The sequence below is a fragment of the Pteropus vampyrus genome, unplaced genomic scaffold (assembly GCF_000151845.1).
Source record: "Pteropus vampyrus isolate Shadow unplaced genomic scaffold, Pvam_2.0 Scaffold26, whole genome shotgun sequence".
Classification (NCBI taxonomy): Eukaryota; Metazoa; Chordata; class Mammalia; order Chiroptera; family Pteropodidae; genus Pteropus; species Pteropus vampyrus.
In genome coordinates, this window is record NW_011888807.1 from 13,903,609 (window position 1) to 13,915,046 (window position 11,438).

Sequence of the window (11,438 nt, forward strand, 5' to 3'; positions counted from 1 at the left end):
AAGAACCACACATACATACATGTATATAAATACGTTAAAATAAATTGTCAAATTATACTTAAGACGCTGAAACAAGTCATGTGCACATGGCCTGTGAGCATTAGTGCGTGTCAGTCTGAGAGGGGCCGTAGGGCGAGGACTCTTTGAGAAAGCCCTTTCTCATGACATGAATATGGACAAGATCCACACTGTTTTCATTACACTTGAGAAAACAGACTCATTGTTCACCCTCGCAATGCACTAGCACCCACACACACAGGACTACGTTTTCATTCTCTGTGCATCTCCACCTGCCGAGCGACATCTGGGCAGCGTGACATTCAGAGCTGACATGTCCCTTATAGCAGTTTTGCCAGTCTGAATCTCCCCTCCTTTCATTAGGAGAACAGCAGGTTGGACCTCCGTTGTAACCTCCGAAAATCTGGCATGCCTGGCTCTCCAAATGTCACCTATCTATCTGTGTCTATCTGTGTGTACTTTTATTCCGCTGGCAGGATGAAAAGCCTGGAGAAATAACTTAGCTCTATCAGGGTATGGCATGCTGGGTTTAAGAGCAAATAAGAGTTATGTCTATTTTACGGTAAACATTCAAAAAAGTAGTTGAGATCAGCTAATATACCGTATACTTTAACTGCCTCTGCTTTTCCTAACTTCCTTGACTTTTTCTACTCTGATATTCCAACACTGACAAGTTTGTTTTCTAATTGTACCTAGGGGTAAAACAAATAACACACACAAATGTATGTGTATGTGTATATGTATATGTATATGTGTATATATACTTATTCACACATGCATATACATATATATTTATATATAAATTGGTCAAGATTTTGAAATAACAATTAAGCAGCTGTGCTAGCCTGTTACGTAAATCAACTGGGACAAATGTGGATTAGGTCAAACCAACTGCCTTCAGTGTCCTGTAATGAGACCCACTTCAACACTCTGCTTCTTCGTTGGGCCAAGTCTGTATGTTAATTGCCATTCTCCAAATAAAAAAATCTTCTGTCCTGAAAATAGCTCCAGAAAGACAACTAAGTGACTTTTAGGGCTTGTCTTTTCTTGTCTTTTGCAAAACCTCCTTTAATAGGGTTTTCCATCTTAATGAAGTTATGGTCCTTTACGAGATTAGAGAACCTTGTTTCCTGTTGAAGAAGCAGTAAGAAAGAATTCAGCACAAATTGCTCACTCTCAGTTTATCAACTGATTAATTTACTACTTTTGCTGCTACAGAAATGTGTTTCATTTTAGCATGAGAATTGCACATTTTTTGGTTCTCTTGCCTAACTGGCAGGAAAGATGTGATTTATATGCATAAGGATTTGCTTCGGAATGAGCTGAGAGAAGTGTGCATTTAAATGTGATATTCAGGCATGATGATGAGAAAGGGTTAACATCGTAGTTTCCTCTTTCAGGTAAATCCTCCTGGGAGAGCAAGCTGGTGACTCATTTATATTCTAAATACGGAACAGCTGCCTATTTATGCAATGCTAAGAAGTGCAAAAATATGGTAACAGGGTGGTGAGCACCCCTACAATATCCGGTCCTGGCAACAAATGGTATTTTGGCAGGCCCTCAATCTGTTCCAAAATGACACATCTGGCCAGTCGAAGGACCTTCTCCAGAACTGGTCTCCTAACGAATGACATGCTAAAAAGCTTCTGCTCAAATGGTACTTAGGGCCATTGCAAATCATTGAGAAACACAGTGCTACATCAATTTGTAACAAGCCAGATTTGACATGGAGGACAAAAAAGAAAAATATCTTAACAAACTAGGGACTGCTACTCTTAAATAATATAACATGTGTTTATGGCCCTCACAAAAAAAAAAAAAAAAGACTCCATTTTGCAAATGAAGCCAAGAAATCTAACAGCAACTGTAATTTTTGGCTTTCAGACTATTCACCCAGAGAGTAGAGTGAAATAATAGGATAATTGGTACTGTACCCTCTTCAACTTATAAAATGCTTTTTGGTGTTTGTACAGTATTAATTCATTTTTTGCTTAGTGATACCATTTATTTTACTCTAAATCTTTGGGGTAAGAAAATGTGTATTTTTGTCTTCTCTCTCAAATAAAACATTCAAGAGAAAAACATCTTTTTCACCAGGTTCTAGCACAGCAAACAGAGATCTTACAGTTAGGAAAAAGTAGTCATTTTTACTCGTATCAAATTGTTAAGGAGGACATATATGTTCTGATATTTATATATTTCTGAGTTTTGCATATCCAGAAGACTAAGGTAACTCATATCTGGGTTCCTGACTCATAGACAGTGAGAGAATAAATATATGTTGTTTTAAGCCACACAATTTTGTGGTAATTTGTTACACTGCTATAAGTAACAAAAATAGTTCCCTAAATAAGCTTTACATTTAGTTGTGCGTTTACAGCTTTCTTACAATCCCACATTCTTTCACTCACCAAGTCCTTTCTCTTCTGTTCTAAATTAATCGTTCTCAAGAATTACTTATTTTAACTCAGAAAATAAAGCAAGGCAAATCATTACTCAGACATATCCACCTTAGATTATTAAAATAAATTATCAATAACAGTAAGATGAAACTGCATAATTAATAGGCTTCTGAAAGACCCACTTCTGAATTACAAGATACACATGCTTCCAAGTAGTTATTTGAAATGTAAAAACATTATTGATGAAAGTATTCATATACATCATTGGATAAAGAAAATCATCTGCAGCGAACTAAATTAATTATGAGGAAAGTAATCTAAAAAGAAATTGTAATTAAAAGCATGACTAGCAGCAGTTGAAATCTATAGCAACTCAAAGGAACATTGAACATAAGGCTTCTTTGCCAATAAGATCTCTCTATATGTGCACATGAGCTGTCAGAGCTGTGTGACACAAGGATTCTAGTAGAAAACTGACCACTAGTCCTGAGTAATGCTTATATGGTGCGCATTTTTGTTTATGAATACAAAATTTGAGTAAATCTTGATACTTAGAAGGACACCTAGAAACCTTTAGTCATGCATGTAGATAATATCTAAAATTACAGGATGGTTTTCAGTAACACTTTTTTAACCTGCTTTTTTGGATCATTTAGCAGGTACACACAATGATACTTTTTTCCCCCTAAATTTGGGATTTTATTTTATTTTATTTTATTTTATTTTATTATTTTATTTTATTTTATTATTTTATTTTTTAAATGACAGTTTATTTATTTGTTTCATATTATATATACATATTTTTTTAAATATTTTTAACACTCCTCTCCCCGCTCCCTTCTGGTAACCACTAGTCCATTGTCCATGTCCATGAGTCTCTGTTTGTTTGTCCTGTTCATTTGTTGCTTTTAGGTTTATATCTCACATGTGTGATAATCATGTGATTTCAACCTTTTCTGTCTGGCTTATTTCACCTAGTATGATTATTTCAAGGTCTATCCATGTTGTTGCAAATGGCAGTATTTTATCTCTTCTTATGGTTGAGTAATACACAATGCTACTTTTCATCTCCCTGTTTTCAAAGTAACTGTCATACAATAATAGCTAATATTTAATGACTACACATTATGTGCAAGACCAGGACTTACGGATATGCAAAAAGTCATTTGAAATGATCTATTGCAGTAGGTAAGTACAGAGTCTGAACCTTGTGTGGCCAGCTCTAGACTGTACATATGGTCATTATGCTATATTAATTCATAATATCATCTGCTTCCTTTTATCTTATCCCCACTCTCCTAGTTCAGGATATCCTTATCTCTTTGTTGAATTACTGTAAGAGTATCCTATGGGAACTTTTTCTCGGATTTCTCTTTTTAACTCTATATTGTAGTTATGAGTTTGCTGAAATGCAAATATGATCATGTCAATTCCTTTTTCAAAACTTTTAAAAGGCTCTTAAGATAAAATTTTATTCTTACTGATTTTGAATGTTGTTTAGAATTAGGCTCCTGCTTATATTTCCAGGTTCATTGTGGATATTTTTGCAGCTCTCCTGCCCTAGAAATGCAGAAGAACTTCTAATTATCAATGTACATTAGCATGTAATGGTCTTTCTGCTTGAAAATTGCTGCCAGGTACCCCTTTGTTCCCTTTACTTTTTCCTATTCCTTCTTTCAAACACATACTGTTCTCTTTGGTGTCAGCTTCAAACTCACTCATCTGAAGAGTTTTTCTTTCTGTACTTACACTGGACTCAGTAACCCTCTGAAGGGCTCCCATCTTGAAGGGCATCAGAAGAGTTCATCAAGTGTTCTTGATGGATTGATTGAACTGATGAACTCCTCTTCAAGAGGTATGTTGCACTTTTTTCTTATTACATAAAATAAACCACAATGTTCTAATTTGATTTTAAAATGTCATTTATAAAGAAAAATTCAGTTTGGTTAGATTTAAAAGACAGTGTACTTGACTTGCTTATCTACAGACTCATATATCTCTAAAATAAAAGCCAGGCAGTTCAAGAAGTTCAGAAATCAATTACTCAGGGAAACAACAGATTTATGTACAACCAATAAAACTGTTAACACAAATTATAGTATATCATAGTAAATATTACAATGAACTAGAATAAAAGTGATAGACATTCCCTAGAACTGGTACACATTATTTCCCTAACCCTGTCACCACCAGTACCACCACCAGTTATCACCATGGGGAATAATCAGATGTCATCCCAACCACCCTGAAGCTCAGGTCTTCTATTCCACTTCTGAGGGAAGCACACTATCTCTTCCTGATACACTAAATGGCTGTTGTTGGCAGCCATGCTGTGACCCCAGGGGGAGCTCCAGCTTCAGGATAAAACTGAGGCTATGCACACTAGAAAAAAAAAAAAAAAATCTGAATTCTTGATGACATAACTGGACAAACTAATCTTGAAGACTGTGCTAAATGTGGACTTTCTAGTATGTGATCTAAATAAGCTTTCTTTCATATTTTAGCCAGTTTAAATTGAGTCTTCCCTTTCATCTAAAAGCTCCCCATTGAAAAGCTATAATAATTCTGTATTTTTTTTCTGAAGTTTCAGTGACTGACAGACCAAAAGAATCTAAAAAGGAATCATCATTCACAATGAATTACTTTATTATATTTGGTAAAATCAAACAAAATATGGTCAGAATGGGCAAGCCAGACACCAGCTAAACAGACAATAAAATTTGATATTTAGGAAACAAGTTGTAAGTGGTTTCTTCTGCACAGAAGAGGAATGGAAAAGCAACAACTCAGTGGGGAGACATCCTGCTACCGCTGTGCAAGCTGACACTCTGGCACCTCTGCAGCATACTGACAATTCCAAAACAAGAAGCTCTTACTCCCCAGCTCCACTAAGATGCCCTGTGCAAGCAAAGCCACTCAGCAAATGATTCAGATAAAACAGTGGTTTGAATTGGAGCATGTTGAATAAACAAGGATGACCTGTGACTTGCTCATTTTCAAGTCATAGCATTTTGTGAAGCCTGGTATTCTGCGGGGAAAGAAACACACAAGCGTACAATTCATGCAAGAGGAATGGCAGGCTCCAAATCTTAGCCAAGTCTTTATTCTTGAATCCTTTTTTTACCCCCATTCTGTCCTCACACACAATATAATCTGAAGTCCTGCTAGCAGTGCCAAGTCTTCCTTAATGTTTTCCATTAAAGTTTAAAACTTGCTGAAGGATTCTTAGAAATCACATGGAAACATTGTACTCTCTGTAATTTGTATCCATAACCTCTGTAATGCATATGTTCTCTTTGGGGGCCAAGTATTGAGATCATTCATAAACTCTTGGATCATATGTGGCACTGCAAACTGGTGACATCTGACCATGGCAGACTCCAGGCCTGTCTCTGGCAATCATGTCCTTTGGTTTGAGTTAAAGAGCCAGCATTTGGCATACCTTCAACACTTGGAAATCCTATTTTTGGCAAAGCCTAGAATCGGGTATTTCACAGGGATCAGCATACCCCATCCATTAGCTTAGGAGGACGTTGGGGATTGAAGCTAATTAATGTTTAATCAGTTCCTCCTTTTTTCTTTCTTAAAGTGCCATTGTCCACAAAAGTGATCATGTGGGATTGATGTCCCCAGAATCACAGAGAGCCCAAAGGAATGAGGGCAACTTAGAGACTATGGCCAAGTATAGTATGTGAGGAGGAGGATGGTGTCTGGAACTGCAGGTACCAGCCTCAACATGCTTAAAGCAATGCTTTCTTCTGCAGAAAAAGTCCTCTTCTCCACAGCCCCAAAATGTTCTGCTCTACTCCTCAAAAGACCTTGCAGCACCTGCCAATTTAGGTCTAATTTCAGTCTTGGTCACAGAGATGCCTATAACTCTGGATATTAGAAGAAATAATACATTGAATTTAAAATTCAGAACTACATAGACCAGAGCTTTAAAAAAAAAAAAAAAAAGCATTAAAGAGTGTTTCTCAAGATGTTAACAAGGGGAAATAGCAATTATTTCAAGCTTGTAATCCTACCCCCTACTTTCTTTAGATCTGGGTTTGGGTATAAACAAACAAAAAATGAATAACTACAACGTCTTCATAAAATTTACATTTACAGGATGATTACAAATAACCATCTGTTTGCTTCTAGCTTTTCAATCTGGTTCATGTCCCATGAGCCTCAAATTTTTAGCCAATGCAGTTAGGCTGTGAGATATCATCAGAAAGGCTTGTTACAGGTGCTTTGAGACAGGTGCTTTGAGACAGGCCTTTTGCCCACTTCATTCTCCTACATTCCTCCTTTTTTTATCCCTTCTCATATAGCCCTAGTATTACACAAAAGAAAACAAAAATTTGAGAGGATAAAATAACATTTATACATGTTAAAAAATTAGTTCAAAATATTTAGTCATATATTTAAGTACACAATTAAATTTAAAATATACTTAAGTATAGGTTTAAACTCAAACTTCAGAAGTCATTGCTGTCTTATAGCTACATCTGTCAATTTAAATACAGAATAAAGAGTGCTATCAAATAAATATTACTGAGTTGCTTTATTCTGGGTCCTAAAAGATCACCAGTCTCCTCTTGCCTTGTTAGTCCTCATCTGAAGGAATTAGATTTACAGCATTCTAACGCTGCAAAGTTCACAGAGGTACAATCTTGGCAGCATCTTCCTGTCATTCCACCCTCTCCTAGTACCAACGGGGTTACTGCTCCGATATTTCTCTCCCATGCTGTATTCTGATGGGAATGATCAACATGAATTACAATGCTGAGTAACTGCCAGATGTCATGAGTTATAAACTCAATAGTCTAAGGATTATTACACATTAGGGCACCCTACAGTGCAAGTGTGTCCTGGAATTTATGTGTTATTTATTACCTATTGGCAGGGTCTCAAAGTAATCTCACCCCTGCTGATGAAATGATGGTTGGAAGGAGAAGAAGGTCAAGGTCAACCTTCCTTGTCAAGAATGCCTGTTACTTCGAAACTACTGTTGCCTTATCTCTTTCTCTTCTCTTCTCTTCTCTGAAACTCAACAAATCTCTGAATAATGGAGATATATATATTACAATGCATCTATAGGCTTTCAATTTAATTCTGCTGATTTCACAATTTCTATCATTTAACCTATTTTAACCACATTTCATAACCATAATCACTGGAGGTTTGATTTAAGAGGATAACTGTGAATCACACCATATCTATTAACTTAAAAACGACCACTTTAAGAGTACACTTTTTCTTTTCCTCTTTTACACAGGAACATAGATTGAAGCCTAACTACATGAAAGGTTTTTGAATTTTTAATACAACATTGAGAACACTTTTTAAAAATCATGTCCCACAGGCCTGTGGACTCCTCAGTCTTTCCCATCGAATATTAAGATTTGAATATGTCCACACTATAAAATATGGGCATTACTCTAAGCTGTCATGAATTTTCTTGACATGAATATAATTTGACATCCTATATTCTTTGAAAAGTGTTCTATTTGATTAGCACATGAAAAGAAGTTTGAAATGTTTCCTAATCCAGAATATAGCATATTTATTTTTAAATTGGCTGATTTGATCGTCTCTCTACTCTATCCCAAAAACCCAGTAACCTTCTTTTCTTTTGCTACCAAATGAATTCTGAATGCTGCAGTTAATATTCGGCAATCTCATTACACATCTACCATAAATCTTCAAAAGCATCAGCATGTTTTGACAGCCAAGCAGGAGAAGAGGAAGCAAGGAGCATATCCAAGCATTTTTTGTGAATGCAAATGTGCAAAACACCACATTTAAATTATTTCAGAAAAATATTATACCGTTGACAACAGAAAAACAATGTGCTTGACAACTTTTGTTTACCTATGAGACAAGCACAATTTCTTTTATTTCTGATGATAAATCCGCACTCCCCCACTCCACCAATCCAACCTTGCTATATACTCTATGAAAACAAAACGATACCAGAGAACAAATAATAAATATCTTTTTTAGATGTAAGAAATATCGAGTTCTCATCATGAAAATTTATCATAGGTTTGTTTTCCCCAAAAGTGTTTAAATATTTAAAAATCCACATGCACTTTAATCAAACCTCCATATTTTATATGAAACTAGAAAGAAGTCATCTTAAGCATGGAGGTTTAAAAGATCCTCTCTTCCTCTAATATACCCTTGAGTCAACCTGGGCCATCCATAGGGTATATTCTCAATGAGAAGGGGCTAACTAAATCAAATTGCCTTCTGAGTCTCTAGCTACACTTTTATTTTTTTGGCTTCACTATTATTCCTCGGGCAAGGGCTCAATATACTTTCACTTCCAAAATAGTCAGAAACAAACAAACAAAAATTAACAGAGTCACTTCCCTTCTGTTTAGAGAAGCATAAACTTCATATACAGAGATAACTACCTAGCCGCATATATTTATTTTAGCTTCTCTACTTGGGAGAGTACCGAGACTTGACAAGTAAGATTTATCAGAAAGTCTATCAAATGTTCATTATTTTGTCCTAATCAATGCTATCTGTGATACCAGATTATTAAAATTCATAAATTAGTATCATCTCTAATGTTGACCATTTTAATCAACTACTTCACTCTGAACTTCCCCCAAACTTTCTACGAATAGTAAAATTATAATTTTTTTTCTTGGTACTATCAATGAACAGACAAACTATAACTGTTCTGAATGTAGGGCAAAATGTCTAAAATGTGGGCAAAAAAAGAAAAAAATTAATGTTAGCAAATGGGACAATTTAAAAAAAATAGATCTCGAATAATCAGATATTACACGTATTTATCCAATGATGTCTAAAGTACATGCTTAATACTGCCCTCGGCATGCCCCCCCCCCCCCCCGCCACCAACACACACCATTACTTAAAAGGAAGGCCTTGATTCAGTGAGCTTCTATGTGAGATGGTTTCAATATATCCCTGGGGATGTTGCCAGTTCGTAAGAGTTCTGGATATGTAGCTTGGACTAAAAGACTTCTAATTTATCTTATAATATCCCAAGTAGCTTGGGGAAAATTTTATTCATTTCTTCTAAAATCCCAAATCTTCAACCTTTACTATAAATTGGATGACCATATATTTCATCTTCCGTATCAAACACATTGGAAACCAAAAGGAAGCACCCTTCAGATTTATGTCAGGTCAGTTCTAGGACACCCAGGCGGAATGTTCACCTACCTCCTTCTTTAACTCTATGTGGTCTCTCCTCTAAAAATCTTTACTGCTTCATCTTTGTCCTCTCAATCATGGTGCTTAACCCACACTGGACTTTCCTCAGGTCCTGGAACATAGCAAGCTGTTTTCTACCTTAAAGCCTTCACGCAGTTTGTTTTCTATTTCTGAAACACACTCTAGTCTCTCTCCACCAGTTGCCCAGTTATTTTCATGGGATCTGGAACTTTCATTTAATAAATGTTTGTGGATTTATTACTGTTTGGCAGGAAGACAATAAGGTATTGTAGTTAAAATAATGGACTTAGTCAGAGGCCTGAGTTTGAGCCTCAGCTCTGCCATTTCGTTAATAAGATGACTGTATACAAGTCTCTGAGACATTTTGAGATTTAGCTTCTTCATCTGTAAAAGAAGGACAATAAAGCTTATGTCTCTAGATTGTTATAAAGAATAAACAAAGTGATCTTCATAAAGCACAGTGTGAAGTAAAGAAACTCTTCTTAAAGAGAATCATTACTGAGATTAGGAATACTAGTAAATAAGAAGGATCTTACAATTCTATTTTTGCATCTGATTTTAAATGAGTTTAATGGTTGTCAACTTTTAATTCTTCTGACTGTCAAATAGTTAATAACCTTCAAGAACCCTATCTTGGGGTGCCTCCATAGTGTAATGATTAGCACATCTGCTTTACATGCAAAAGGTCCTGGGTTCATGCTCCAGGTGGAGCCACGAACCTAATCAATGCTATCTGTGATATCAGATAGCATACCCTGGGTGTGCCAGGCCTCAAGGGCCCCAGGCCCCGGGTGAGCCAGGCTCCTGGTGTGCTGCCGTGAGTGCATGGAGCCTTCAGAAATCCAGTTCTAAAAAAAAAAAGGAGACAGCAACAGCCGTAGGTCAGGGGTGGAAGTGAGGGAGGGGGATTTCAAAATGTAGGGGCAGGAAAAAACCCTATCTTGTGTGTAAAATGTTTCTTACTTTAAAGTCTTGAGGGTCAGACAGTCAAATACTGCACAATTGCTATTCGATGGCGGTAATTACTATAAATTAGTACTATAGGTATTGGAGTTTATATCTAATTGTATTATCATAAAGAGAAATATATTTAGATGTTATTATTTATGTTATAAAGTATTAACAGGACAATAAAATGTTATTGGTCATTGGTTCCTCCCAACTGAAAAGTTTACCCATTTTTACCCAGTTCATTTTTAGAAGGTCATTTTAACACGACATTTAATTTTGCTTTATTTAATTGATACCAAATGAATTGGATATTTTTCACTTTTCAATCAGTTCTACTTGTAACTACTTTTTGGAGGGTAACATACGAGTTTTTTTTAGTGATTCATTTCTTCCTTTTTCTTCATATTTTGTTGGTGTAAGTAACTATATAACACACTTAGGAGTAAAAGATATTTCAAGCAGAAATCTTGCCCTCAGGGTGCTAAAGAGATTTGGGGAAGTTACCCTATATAACTCAAAAGCTACAATCTGAAAGAAAAAGAGCATGTATTGCTCAGACACTTGCATTGAGTAGAACATCGACAATGCATTAAGGTACAAAACAGGGAAGTGTTTTCAATAAGGAAGACTTTTTAGAGGAGTCATTTTAAAGAGCTGGGTTTGGAATATATATTGTATACTTTAATTAATTACCAAAAGAAAAGAAGCATGCTGAAATGTGCTTTCATGTACATCAAACAATTTCTGGAGGAACGCACAAGAGACTAATAATAACAAATGTCTTTGCAGAGAAGAACAAAACAGGGGAGTGAGGGAGAGGAAGACTTCACCATATCCACTTTATACTTTCTGATTTTTGAAACA

The 11,438-nt window shown here is 35.8% G+C and overlaps 1 protein-coding gene across 5 annotated transcripts in view; it reads right to left on the bottom strand.

Moving 5' to 3' along the window:
- The window catches only part of ROBO2 (roundabout guidance receptor 2), a 562,940-nt gene that overhangs the window by 175,760 nt on the left and 375,742 nt on the right, over nt 1–11,438 (bottom strand). The gene's annotated exons all lie outside the window — the stretch shown is intronic.